This window comes from Hetaerina americana, unplaced genomic scaffold, assembly GCF_022747635.1.
Source record: "Hetaerina americana unplaced genomic scaffold, ioHetAmer1.1.p SCAF_2, whole genome shotgun sequence".
In the NCBI taxonomy this organism is placed as follows: domain Eukaryota; kingdom Metazoa; phylum Arthropoda; class Insecta; order Odonata; family Calopterygidae; genus Hetaerina; species Hetaerina americana.
The window spans coordinates 45,346,512-45,362,253 of NW_027286763.1; positions in this window are offsets into that span (position 1 = coordinate 45,346,512).

Here is a 15,742-nt window from a genome sequence, read left to right on the forward strand (position 1 = left end):
TCGTTCTTCCTCACATCTAGAGCGCCGACATGGCAGCATTTGAAGTTCTCCTAAAATCGGTTAGCAATATTCTTTTGGGTTCAAAATCGTTGCGGTAGTTGCGAATATTTACCGCTAATGCAATGAGAAGCGTCACTCCAAAATGCTTTCCAAATTGATTTTGCGGAGATTTGCATTAATATCTACCAAACTGCAGGTGAAATTTTATTCTAGTTTGGTCTATGACTATTTCACCTAACTTGTAAATTGGCCAATATGGGAATCGCTTTGATCAAAATCAAGACGTGAAATCAAATTTCATACAATGCCCTATTCACATAGTTTTGAATGTAAATTGCGTAAGAATTTTCTCTTTATATTTAATCATTTTAATATATGTATAAATATATATAACTACTGTTTCCTCTGAGAAAGACGAAGCTACATTCCGTTAAATTAATAAAAAATAACGTGTGACTGTTCTTTGTAAGTGTTCTTGTATTGTTTGTTGTTGTCCAAGTTCTTTATTGAACACTTCTGTGTTACTTCGACGAAATCATCTCCCTCTTTCTCTCTCTCTCTCTCTCTCTCTCTCTCTATATATATATATATATATATATATATATATATATATATATATATATATATACATATATATATATATATATATATATATATATATATATATATATATATATATATATATATATACACATACATACGAGGGTCATCCGGAAAGTAGTACCCGTTCGTGAAATAAAGACACAAAAGTAAATATTACCAAACATAAAAAGTTTTATTTGAAAGAGGATACTTTAAACTACTTCTCAACATAATCTCCAAGCAAATTAAGGCATTTGTCATAACGTGTGACAAGTTTCTGTATTCCTGCTGCATAGTCCTTCGCCGCCAGCTCATTGAGATACGCGAGGGACCCATCTTGCACAAATTTTTGCATAATGCAGATGGTGTTTAACAATTTCATGAACAATTGTTCGAGAAACATTGGGAAAATGCTCACAGATGTCATCAATTGTGACGCGCCGATCGTTCCTCACGAATTCGTCAACTGAGCTCACCAGTTGGTCTGTAATGACAGACGGTCTCCCCGAACGCTCATCGTCGTGTGTGTTCCCCCTCCCCATGTTGAAGTTGCGACACCACCGCCGAACAGACGACTCGTCCATTACATTGTCTCCATACACCTCCTTTAATTGGCGATGAATATCACATGGGCGAACGTTTCTTGCATTGAGGAATTTAATCACTGCCCTCACTTCACAACTGGCGGCGTTCTCAATTTTTTTAAACATTGTAAACAATCACAGAAACAACACAGGCAATGCTAGCGTCACGCAACTTGGCTCAGAGAAGGCAGACAAGCCACTGAAGCTATCTGACCTCGTCCAGCGGCTACTCGCGTCGTCAGCACTTCATGCGGCACGAACGGGTACTACTTTCCGGATGACCCTCGTATGTATGTATATATATATACTACCTTGATCAAAAATTTCCCGGAATTTATTCAGAAAATTAAAAATACAAGTTTATCCATCTAAATCTATATTGTCCCCTTCAAAGTAATCCCCATCGACTGCAACACACTTATGCCAGCGCTTGATCCAATCCTCGAAACATTTTTTATATTCGGTTTTCGGTATGTCCATCAGTGCTTCCTGCGATTTTTCCATTACTTCCTCGCGGCTGCTAAAACGCGTTCCCCGCAATGGTTTTTTAACTCGATTGAACAGAAAGAAGTCACAGGGAGCCAAATCAGGTGAATTCGGTGGCTGTTGGATGGTATTTGTTGCATTTTTCGTCAAAAAATTACGAATAATGATAGCACTGTGCGACGGTGCGTTATCATGGTGCAAAATCCACGAGTTTTCTGCCCACATTTCTGGTCTCTTTCGGCGAATTGCTTCACGCAAACGTCTCATAACGCCCAAATAATACTCTTTGTTTACTGTCTGGCAAAAATTCATGATGCACTACACCGTTGTAATCCATGAAAACCGTCAGCATTGCCTTCTTTTTTGACTGAAAACGACGTGGTTTTCTTGGTCTCGGCTCATTTGGTGAACGCCATTCACTTGCCTGATGTCTGGATTGCGTGTCGTACTCATAAACCCACGTCTCGTCTCCAGTAATGATCCTTTTGATGAATGTGGGATCGGATTCAGCCTCGCAAATCATGTCTTTTGCGACGTCAACACGGTCTCTTTTTTGCATGAAATTGAGGTCTTTTGGCACCAACTTTGCTGCTACACGACGGAAACCCAAATCATTAACCACAATGTCTTGGGCGGATCCATAGGCAATGTTCAAGTCCTCCGCTATTTCTCTGATGGTTAATTTGCGGTTATTGACCAACATTTCTTTTACTTTATCAATTTTTTCACCGACTTTCGATGTCGATGGTCTGCCACTGCGTTCACCATCTTCGATTGACTCACGACCACTTCTGAACCGCTCGTGCCACTGGTAAACGACCGTTTTTTTAGAGAATCGTTGCCGAAACACTTTTCCAACATTTCCAACGTCCGTGCGCCACTAAATCCGTTTTTTACGCAAAATTTAATACAAGTTCGTTGTTGCAAATTTAAATCCATTTCTGAAATTGTAAAAAATCGCCAACACACACAGAGATAGATGTACTCTTGGCTACGTAACTTTTGCAAATGTCAAGTTATGACACTAAGATTTAAAGGGAATATCAACAACAGATGTACCAATTTAACAAAAAAAACAGAACTCAAATCGGAACGATGGGAGCGCCACACGGTGGTTATTCCGGGAACTTTTTGATCAAGGTAGTATATATATATATATATATATATATATATATATGTGTGTATATTTTTTTTGCTCATCAGCTAAGATATTTTTCTTATTATGTTAACACCAACTTCACAAGTACTCTGAATGTTAAACAGAATAAGCTTTAATATTTTTTTTTAGGTAATCTACCGGTTAAGGTAGGTTTTTGGATGGACACAACTACCAAACAAATATTTTATTACTCCTAACAAAACACAAAATCCATCATCCTACTCTATATCAGGTCCCTCTTCATCTCTGAGTACTTTCTTCCTCCCTTCATCCCGTCCAACATCCCTATCCTGTTCTTTCCCTTTCCTCTTTTGCCCAACATTCTACCCTCTATCAGAGACTTCAACATCCCACTGACGGTCAACACCCCCTTCATCCACTTTTCCTGCCTCCATAGGATTGCTCCCAGCAAACCCCTCTCTTCGCCCACCATACCAAGTACTTCCTCGTTTGTTTTCTTCTCTGTCCATTTCACCTTCTCCATTCTTCTCCACACCCACATTTCAAAAGCCTCCAATCTACGTCTATCCTCCTGCTTCAATGACCACGTTTCCGCACCGTACAAAGCTACGCTCCATATCAAAGTTTTTACGAGTCTTTTCTTAACATCCTATTCAAAGTCCCTGTCATCAACTCCCTCCTCCTTGTGAAAGCCTCTTTGCCTAGCGCAATTTTTCTCCTTACGTCCCTACTACTTTGACCGTGTTGGTCCAAAACACTACGGAGATACGTAAACTGTTCTACCTGCTCTATTTTTTGCCCACCTATTTTAATGTTAAGCTTGGCCTTTTTCTTTCTAGAAATTCGCATAACCTATGTTTTTTTAATATTGATTCTCATCCCATACCTGTCGCACTGTATTTCCAATTCACTAAGCAATGATTGCAGCCCCTTGGCTGACTGACAAACTAAAGCTTGGTCATCAGCAAACCTAACTGATTTTACGAATTCTCCGCCCACTTTATTTCCTAACTCGAGTTCTTCCCATGCCTCTTTGATAATTTCCTCTGCATACAGGTTGAACAGCAAGGGTGATAATGGGCAACCTTGCCTTACACCTCTTCCTAACACTGCCCATCCGGACTCCATGTTCCCCACTCGCACCTGACCAGTCTGAGGCATTTACAGGTTGCGGATTAGCCTCCTGTGCCTCCAATCTATTCCTATTTTCTTCAATATACTCATTAGTTTTTCCCAATTCACTCTATCAAACGCTTTTTCGAAATCTACGAAACAGGCAAATACCTCCTGATTGTGTTCTATATTCCTCTCGATTAATAATCTCATTACTGCAATTGCATCACGCGTACCTCTCCCCTTCCTAAACCCAAACTGATCATTCCCTAAGTAATCATTTGCCCTACTCTCTATCCTTTTTTTATGATCCTGAGAACAACCTTAGATGCGTGGGATATCAAACTAATTGTCCTATAGTCCTCACATGACGTGGCCTTTACCTTTTTCGGAATAGGAACTAAAGCTGATCTCACAAAGTCTTCCGGCCAGATTCCCTCCTCATAAATACTACGGATCAGCCCATATAGCCTCTTCCTCCCACATTTTCCTAAGCATTTTTAAAGTTCCACGGGAATGTTATCTACCCCCACGGCCTTATTTAGTTTCATCTCCCTTAATGCCCTTTCTATCTCATTGTCTAGTATGCCTGGACCTAAGCTGTCTTCCTCAGCGTCTTTTCTTTTTCAATGTCTAACTTTGTTGGTCTGAGTTCTTTACTATACAGTTCTTCTATATACTCCTTCCATCTCTCTTGGATCTTTCCTGCGTCAACTATTACCTTACCCGCCTTATCTCTAACTGTTAGCATAGCTCTTCCTTTCTTACTTCCCGATAACGATTTAACTTTGCTGTACAGCGCACCGATTTCACCCTTCCTCTGCAGACTTTCCATATCTTCGCACTGCGTCTTCCACCATGCTTCTTTTGCTTTATTTGTTGCCCGCCTCAATTTATTGTTCAATTCTTTGTACTTCATTTTGCCTAATTCTGTATTTATATTCCTCCATTTTCGCCGCTCATCCATCTTTGTAATCATCTCATCCGTGACCCATGGTTTCCTAGTCCTTTTAGCGTTAACGGTTCCAATAGTGTCTTTTGCGGCTTTAGACAACCCTTTCTTGATCCTTTCCCATTTTTCTTCGATAGTACTAAGCCCCTTGACATCCTCCATGATTTTCTCTACCGCCTGTTTGTATTCCTTCCTTTTCAACCCATTTAATGCTTCTACATTGCATTTTCTAACTCGCCGCCCATGCCTTATCTTTTCGAAACGTACGCTACATTTCATAACAACTAAATTGTGGTCTGAGTCCGCATCCGCTCCCGGGAAGCTGTGGGCATTTATCACACTGTTCCTAAACCTGTGTCTAACCAGGATATATAATATAGCTGATATCTTCCTGAGTCACCTGGCATTTTCCATGTATACCTGCGTCTTTTGTGATGTCTAAACCAAGTGTTGGTGATGACTAACCCCTGTCTTCTGCAGAACTCAACTGCTTTCTCCCCGCGGTCATTCCTCGTGCCTAAACCGTAGTCCCCCACCTCATCGCCATCTCTTCCTTCGCCTACTGTCGCATTCCAATCCCCCATCACTATCAAATATTTCCCAGCAGGAACACACGCGATCATGTCCTCTAACTGATCGTATATCCTATCGACCTCTTCTTCCTTATGGTTGCTCGGTGGCATGTATATCTGAATAATAACTAAGTTCGTCGGTTCTGCTTTTATCTCCACTAGTAGTATTCTATCCGTTACCTGCTCTATGTTGACTACGCTTCTTCCTACCTCTTCATTTAGTACTATGGCAACCCCTCGTTGGCTCTCGTCCCCACCGCTGTATATTATTCTACACTTATCATTCCAGTAATCCCCGCTATCTTTCCATCTCACCTCGCATAGACCTAAAATATCTATATTTCCCCTTTCCATCTCTCGCTTAACTTTCTCCAATTTCCCTGTCCTCATCATTTTCCTAACATTCCACGTTCCTATTCTAACTAATCTGTTCTTCTTCTCCTGAGTCTTCTGTCCTGCTGCTGCTGGTTTTCCCCTCAATTACCACCTGAATTATCATTCCCAAGAAAAATATGATGGACAATGGATATTTTGAGTCCTGGAAACGGGGCTCGGCCCAATCGGCCGTGTTTCGTGCCCGGCAGCCGGGGAGCAAGGCTTCCGCGGTCGTCATCCCACGAAACCCCTATATATATATATATATATATATATATATATATATATATATATATATATATATATATATAAAATATCTTCGAAATGGAACGCTCTTCGGCGACACACAAATATATAAAAACACAGATGTAGATTTTTAGAATATAGAGACACAAAGAAAGGACACTCACAATTTGTTATTTTACGTTTCGACAGCACGGCTGTCGTCTTCAGAAACATATTATATATATATTTATATATATATATATATATATATATATATATATATATATATATATATATATATATATATATATATATATATATATATATATATATATATACAGCCGAGCTATCGAAACGTCAAATAACAAATTGTGAGTGTCCTTTCTTTGTGTCTCTATATTCTAAAAATCTTCATTTGTGTTTTTATATAGATATATACATATATATATATATATATATATATGTATATATATATATATATATATATATTTATTTATTTATTTATTTATAGATTTATATATAAGCGTCGAAAAAATGTCGCAAATACATGGTCTCAGAGGTTTTGGTTTATTGCCTATGCTCTTTATTATTTGGTTTTCAATAGAGGCACTTTTTCACGACTCCTTGTGGGCAGATTAACAGGAAGAGGGATTAACACTTTAAGTTATCACATCTTGCCAAGTTTCTACATGACAGCTGAAAACGTTATAAAATGAATACGGTTGAATTGGTCTAATACGAATAAAATCTGTGATGAATTCTTGGAAAATCTTAAACAAACATTAATAGCTGTGGGACATGCTTTACCAATTTAGGTCGATGGAACTTCAATTTATGAATGTAATATGAATGAATATAAATAAATGAATGTATAAAATGCTCCATAGGAACAAGCGCTACGTCACCTTGCGTAAGCGCCAAAATGTTAACGATCTGATATCAATGCAGGTGCGACACAACGCCTGAAACAACACCTAAAATAGCGAACGAAGATGGAGCCGCAGACAAATAAGCGTTTTGAATCCTAACGACTGATCTGCGGATTGCCAGAGATTCATCTTCCTCATCTCTTTTTTTTCTTGAGACCACGCTCAGCGACCATAATCTATTTCCTGTGCATCTGGATGCGAAAGGTTTTAAGACCACGCGACCAAATAAGTGAGTGGTGTGAATTGAGAAAACGGAGAGATCGAATAAAACTTGGACGTCATGACGGGAACGAATCGGGACGGAGGGGGCTAGGGAGACAGACTAAGTCACACGTTCAGGGGGAGACTGGGAATGGATTGAGTAGTTAAGAGGTGGAAGGAGGGAAAGAACTGCGAGGGCGATGGTAACCTTTTATTAGCAATATTAAATTCCACTGGAGCCAAAAATGATTAAAATGAGAAAAACTACTGTATCTTCTCCGAAGTTTGAAATATTATACATATATGAATTTTCACTATAATGGTTCAATATTTCTGATATCCTGCGCGAAAAAAATTAGAATTTTTTCGTCTTTGCTTGAATTTATCTTGAGGTAAAATTCAAATATCACTGCAATACGTAAAATGACGTTCAGGATAATAAAAACCATAAGAGCATTTTCAAACTAAAGTGATCAAATTTATAAAATGTTTTAAAACATCCTGAAATTCTCCCTAAATGGTCACCAAAATATTTTAATCAAATGAACTAATAAAAATGGGTATATTTGTATATTTTTTTTATTAGGAAGGTTGGTATTCTTTAAGTAGTCTTAGTTTCATGCATTTCGACAGCTTAGTTTGGCACTACCGTGCCCTAGGTATGTGGTGCCTCCTTAGTGACAAACATATATTTATATCGATAACGAAAAGGTATGGACAGGCATGAGACTACATAAATGGGTATGGTTTTCCTGAATAAGGTTAGGCCAAGAATCAAACTTCTCGTAGTACGGCAAGAGTATCGGAAGGGTTCTCAAAAAGATTCTATCCTGAGAAATCGCGAGCTAGTTAAAACAGGAAAAATTGGCATTTTTCTCTACAAATACTACACTTAGAAAATTTGTAACCTCGTTACCGAATGCAAAACCGGTCACCGGTGTAATGTACATGCAAGTAACTAACCTAAATTCGGGTTAATCATATGAAATTCGTAATGACAAATTATTTACAATTTAAGCATTAAAATTCAAATACAATATTATACATATAACTATAGGTGCCATGTTAAAAATATTCGTAAGAATATTTACTTAATTCGTCAATTTTTATTATCGACTAAAATCCTTAAAATCAAAATGCTTAAAATATACTTTCATGCTCAAAAACAAGTTATGCTTACTAGCGACGCTGTAGAGAGACTGTGACTTTTCGGCCAATATTTAACGAGGGAAATGGTGCCCATTTTTGTCACTCTTCAAAAATTAGAACAAATCTAGGCCTTAATACAAAGCGATTGAGGGGATCATATTTAACAATTAATTACCGCAAACATTCTGCCAAAGAACCCAGTTTCTCTAGAGTCAAAGGGCTTAGAATATGATGCAATCCCTACGAACATGGCTACATCGTCCACAAAATTGATTTCATATGAAATTCGCAAACAATTCGTGATTAAAATTAGACAATAAAAGCTTAGAGGGCTAGAAATAAGGACTTCATTGAAAATATGCACAAACATAAAGCATTCAAATCAACAATATTAAACGCAACGAAATTAATTTATCTTTATTATATATGTACACAAAAAGAACCAATAATATCACCATGCTAATATGAAATGAAATGAGGATGGAAGAATACGCTACATCCAAAAGAAAGAAAGTATAAGACAGGGTGTTGCTTTAGGCTTCGAGTTTTTAATCCACACTTCACCGGGTGTGAAAAGGAATCTCCGTACCTCATAAAAAGGCGATCGCTTCTTTTTTTAAACGACCTTCTGGTGTTTCTTAAATCTAGGATTCGAAGACGAGTGGTCATCTGGCTGAGGAAATGCTCCAAGGCACCATCAATACGAAAAAGAAACCCATCAAAAAGACCTGACCCTTTGTGCTAGACGGGCCCTTACCACTGACGGATTGGTTGGAATCGCGAAGATGGCCATCACTGCAATAGCAGAGCCTCCGTGGATTAATGGGTGTGAATGAAACAAAAAAGTAAGGGAATCGATTGAAGTTTCCTTCTGGTTGATAGTGAAGGAAACTGTATCGTGAGTGACTTTTTATTGAACTCAAGTCGTTAACTGATGTTGAACCCAAGGAGTCGTAAAAACTGACCGGAAGGTGATTTCAGGACGAGTCTGCTCAACTCCGCGTCGTTAACCATTCAGTGAAGCACTGGTTGCATGTGACAATTTATTTTCTCTTTCGCGTTTTATTCTTATATTTATGATGATATGATCTTATCACCAATTACTACTGCAACTCTCCGTTAATATCAAGTCTTGAGCACCGGAAATCGTAGAATGGTGGAAAAAATTGACTCAAATATATTTGCAAGCTTATGTTTTCCATGAATAACGACAAGGTGTTTCTATAAATAACTGTATCACGCCAACTTACGTCATGAATATTCCCATCTCCGCACCAGGTTTCAGGTTCAGGAATCCTATGATGAGCCTTGTGACTAAACTCTCAAAACGTACAAAAGTACCTAGCATGTCAATAGGTTTCTATTTCCTATGGTGGCGGAGTATTCTAATGACCTACGTTAGGAGGATCACGGATCAAACTACCGGATGATGACTCTTCGTAGCCCAATCTAAAATCCAAAGAACGAATTGAATGTTCTACTCTACAAAATGTCACTGCTCTACTAAATGGTCACCCATTTACAAAATGGTAAAATTGGAAAGGAGTTAAGATCAACCCTAAGCGACTGAATATGATAATCCGATCTATGCTTAAGCATTTTTAAATTAGGCACATGAAATAGGGATATTAATAAATATGGTCTATTAATACTGCTCCATGATATCAATGATAAAATATATCACCCATTGAGAAATTTTCGATTTCAGTTCAAATAAACTATTGCTTACTTTCAATGTAGTTTATCTGTTCACAAAAAATTCGTAAATAATTGATTTTGAATGCCATACATTTTTCTCGTATCTTTGTTAGCGCTTAAAAAGTTTCCCCACCACGAGTCGATTCAATGTGGGCACACATACTGACATTTCATTGTCATTAGGGATGAAAGTGGTACTCAGCTAGAAGTATTCGAAATGAACGGCCCTTGGATATGTCAAAACGGAAAATGACTGAATAAATAAACCGTGTGATATGACAATTTACGAAGTAATAAGGTGGACGAAACAAAGGGATCGAGCTATCGATGTAGATTTTGTGAAAATACTTCTCGGAGAAAACTGGAAAGCCATTTGAGACGGGAAATTGACAGCTGACCGTTGAGAGCAGAAGCTTGCTTGCACAGGAAGAAGAAGGAGTAAGGATGGGAAAGAAAGAAAAAGAAGAGCGGAGGAGAGTGCGATCGCTGAGAAAAAAATGGTGGATTGAAAAGAGGATTTCTCTCCCATTAGCGGAGGAGGACGTCCAAGTGGAATGGTCAATTTTACTTTAACGTCCCTCTGAAGAGAGAGCGAGAAGAGAGAGAGAGAGATAGAGAGAGAAGTGGTTATGTGTGCGCGCGCGCGTCTTCCCTGAAAGCTCGTGTGAAGCAATTTGTGTTCTTTGTAAAAGTTTCTCTCAACTTTGGGGGAAGAGGGAGCGGCCTTCCTAATATTGCAATTTTATTTAAGAGTAAGGCTCCAAAATCTTTCCTCAAAAGATAGCGATGCAAAATTGAAGACGAATGGAAAAATAAATTTCGCAAATTATGTCTTGTTAGAAATTATTGGATTTAGGAATTAATTTTACTTTTAGAATTTCAAATCGTAAAACAGTTGCTTTCCCATAACAACAAATGTGTTTTAATAATTTTATGCGACTGATTCCCAAATTTGTTTCTTAAAGCAACGAAAAACGTGGTTTGATACAAAATAAAGGTCATGAATTAAAAATTGTGTCTGCTGCTAGATGGGAATTAATGACATCTTGAACCTCCTCGTAAAAATAGCATGGAGCAATTGCGTAAATTTTTATTCCCTGATCCATGGAAATTACCTTTAAACTACTTTTTAACTAATGAAAATTGTTCTATTTGAAACAGAACACCATGAGCATAGTCTTTGAAAATGGAAGAGATTTAAGAAGTATTGGATCATGGGGAGGAGAAATAAATGTGTAAAAAGTGGATAATGCAGCAGAGATAAAAAAGTTCAATTTTTAACAGAAAGAATATGATATTTATATTTATGGAACCAGTTTCCTTTCTAATTAGAGATAATTATAAACATATAACTTATGAGTATTTTAGAAGAACCAAGAAAAGAATATTTATAAGTAGATATTCATAGAATGACATCCAAGGGATAGTTGACTTAATTCAGCACACTTTATGATACGCTAAAGAGGATTGACTTCTCATTGATGCTTGTGAGTGATATGTGCGTTGTGCCATTGTTATGACTCGAAAGAATACAAGTTGCAATTCCATATAAATAGCATGGATCGCTTCCGCAAAGTAAATCTAGAAACTACATCACATATGGCAGAATTGTGTTCTGCGTGCGACGTGTGTGCTAATTAGAGTGCTACCGTTAAGGCATATTTTGGAAAGACACAGCCTATGTGACTGTAAAACGATACATTTCATGGCCTCTCCAAATAAAATGCATCCGATAATATATTAAAACCTTCGATTTCGCAAATTTGGTTCTTCCCTCCATAACGTCCAACTTGCCTACATCTTCATCGATTGCCTAGCGTTCTCCAATCTATCATATTTAGTCTTCAGTTTACCATCCCCAACGAAAATTCTCTGAAACCAACTTTCCTGACTCCTATGGATTTCTACCTACAATACTCTCTCCTTCCCAAAATACCCAGTGCTTTTTCTTTGTTTTCCTTTCTGTCCACTTCACTTTTTTTCATACTTCTCCAAATCCATATTTCATTAGCCTTCAAATTGCAAATTTCATCTTGCTTCAATGAACGTATTTTCGCGCCGTAAAAAAACACGCTTCGTTTTAAAATTCGATCGAGCATCAGCCCGACAAGTCAAAAGTTTCCTGGTTCAAGTCTTGGTCAAGGAATCTTTTTTACTCTAGCGATCTGCTCGATTCCACCTTCCCCACCATACCTGTGCTTGTCTTTTATGTTTGTTTCTATCCCTTTTCCTTATATATATATATATATATATATATATATATATATATATATATATATATATATATACACACACACACACAAACATACATGGGTGGTCTGCAAAGTTTCCGATCTCAAAAGTTTCAGAAAAAATGTCTTGTATCTTTGTTAGGTCGGAAACTTTTTGATCACCCTCGTTTGTGCGTGTGTATATATATATATATATATATATATATATATATATATATATATATATATATTATTTATACTAAAGGTCGCGGTAGTCCGGGAGTAGTGTTTATAAACAGGGATGTATGAGTGTGTGCGTGCGTGTTCAACGTAAATGTGGAGGAAATGGTAAAAGATGCATGGAAAAACTAAAGGTAAGGATGAAAGTCGGTGGTTAATTAATAAAATCAATTAAATTGGCTGATGAGCAAGCTTTAGCTAGTCAGTCATCCAAGAGTTTGCAAATATTGATGAACCCATTGGAAAGACAATGCAATAGGTATGAGAAGAGGTGTAAACACAACGAAGGTTATGTGGTTTTCCAGAAATATATTTCTTTGACAAAGAAAATATTTTTAGATATTTAAAGATATAGATAGATGTTTTAGTGCCCTTCAAGCCACACCTAGGGTGTGTGGTGAGGAGTGAATGCACACCAGACTAATTTTGAACCGGATATGACCCCTACTGTGGTCGGACAAGATTTTTCTGGTCCCTCATCGTTCGTGCAAAAAATGACATCTTACATCTACCTCTCCGATTTACTGGCATGATCTCTCCTACCGTAGTACGATGGGGGTGATAACACATATTCAGCATCAATGCTAAAGGGACATCCTTCCAATTGATGTTAGAGACTTAATCTGGAATTTAGCCCTCGCTCCGTGAGGGATTCTCAGCCTAGCTCCTCTAATATTTGGATGGATATAAATAGGAAGTCTTAGTTAAATATCAAAATAGGAGTTCATAAACTACAGCAGATGTAATAGTTAGCCTCTCTACGAATTGCTCTTGACCATTATCGTTAAAGTAGTAGGGACAAACATTTAAGACGACGAATTGCGTGTAAGGCTTTGTCTTGTTAAGTGAGGCCAAGAGAGTGAGTATAAGTATACAACTAAGTGAGTACGAGTATACAGCCCATCCGAAACCTACCTTAAAGAAACAACACACAGCCAACTAAACATACATAAAACCACAGTTATAAACCCGAAGGTAGGTTTGATCGATGAGGGTAAAGCTCATTAAATACTAAGCCCTACGGTGTTTGAAATTCACAGATCAGGGTATAGTGGCCAGTCCTCTTCTCTGTACCGGCTATGGTTTCCCAGGAAGATCTGGTGCCCGTTCAAATCATACAGTTATTTTACCTTATCAAAGAAGTGATTCAAAAGCAAACGCCGTTTCACTGACCGCCTTCATAAAAAAACAAAATAATGAAGTTTAGGAATACGGCTCAAATTCCTATAACCTGCCTACTTTGCCACCACCCTCTTCCGCTCTACTCCCATTTGAATGTAATTGATAAACCGCCTCCATCCCCCAGTTTTCTCTCCGGGCTCACCACTCCCTCACCCCAGGCCTACGTACTAACTACGGTAATCGGCGCTGGCTTACCTTTAAAAGCAACCCCCTTCCACCCCACGCTGCATTGTACGCCTGGTGCCTGCGGCAAGCGACCAGCGGTGCCAGTCGCAAGGCGGAAATCGTTTCTTTGGTGTGAGTTGGGTTGGGTGTGGGTGAGGGGAAGCAAGAGAGGGAATGCGATGGATGGTGGGGCAAAAATAAGCATTTTTTCAAGATACCGATGTTCAGCTCGAACGCTTTTAGGGTAAAGCCTCAATTAATAAGCCCAAGCGATCCTGAGACAGGAGCGCTCAACAAAAGTATACGGGTCCCTTTGGACGAGAATGAAGTAGTAAGCATTATGCATAATCCGAGCTTTAATGTGCTGAAAGTTGCTCACTCTAAATAATGAACCGTTCATAAGGTCATTTAACCAAAAAGTCTCTATGGGACAGAGAAGGAGGTCACGGCGCTTATTCAGATGTTATATGCCAAGCCTGACCTCTTAAGTTTATGTTTTACAAAGAATATACTTAGAAATAAGATCATTTATCCCCCTAACAGTTTTTATTCAATGATCATCATTTAGTTAAAATACTGCACTTTGGAAATTAATGTATCTGCTAATATGATAGCTAGGATCGAAATAAATAGATCGACTCCTTTCATTAATTCTACTCATCAAATGACATCATCATCCTGATTTCGGATAGCAGTGATTAACGTTAATTGCAGCTATTATTGAATTCCAAAATTTTTCCAATTCCCAAAAATAATACCCTTTACCAATACTGCTTCCATATTCCGTATATGCCTATCAATCATAATCTATTACTCCTTCATTTTTTAATTTCTGCCGCTAAATGCCAACGATACTCTGGTTTTGGTTAAACAATAACCGCAGAAAATAATTAAAATATTTATTTAAATATTGAAACAGAGTATTGTTTTCATATCTTCTAGTTTTCTTCCGTTCAACTTGCAACATAATGTTCTACTTGCTAGACAAGACATGTTCAAAAGATAATGTTGATTATTGACCACTAACAAATCTATGCTTAGTTCCTCTATGACATGGCCAGAAAGCAGAAGAGAGAATGCTATTGTACTAACGCACAAAATATATCACATTTACACCATTAATGATCAAGCCAAACTTATTCCTTATTGTCATATTTGTTATTAATTTTAACATTAGTCTTCCTAGTCAAGGCAGGTTTTCATAGACGCCGAACCTCGGCTCTGCTATACTTGATCTTCTAAAACCCGTATAAATATTCATTAAAAATCCTTCAAGATAAGCATATCATTCTTTAATTCCGCTTATTTTCTGCATCAGTTCATTCCTTCCATTATTTCTAATCTTTAACTCCCTCTACCTCGCTCGCCAATGATTCTTTCCTTCCAGTCTCCATCATTCTCTTGCTACGAAATACACTCGGAATTATTATTAGTGATGTTCTACTGGCTTAGATTGGTTTTGGTTAGACACAGCCTATACGATTGTACAAAAATATATTTACTTACATTTCCTAACATAAACACAACCTGACATCGAACACTACAGTAAGGCCCACTTCAATTCCGTTAACTTCTTCCCTCCCTCCAACATGCCATCCGTATTCCTTCCCTTCTCCTCACTTACCTAAAATTGTCCCCTCTATCACATTATTAAAGAACCCTTTCCCAATCAAAACGCTCGGAATCCATCTTTCTTTCCTCCGGATTTCTTCCAAAAATCGTCTTTCTTAAATCACCATGCCAAAAACGTCCTCCATTGTTTAATTTTCTCTCCATTACACCTTTTTTATCCTTCTCCTCATGTACATTTCAAAAGCCTTCAAATTACATCTTTCATCTTGCTTCAATGGCGATATATCATCGCGCCCTACAAAAAATCTCCATATTAGATTTTTGACGAGCCGTTTCACTCAACGTCCCTGACATCCATTCTCACATATTTTTGAAAGCTCCCTTGTC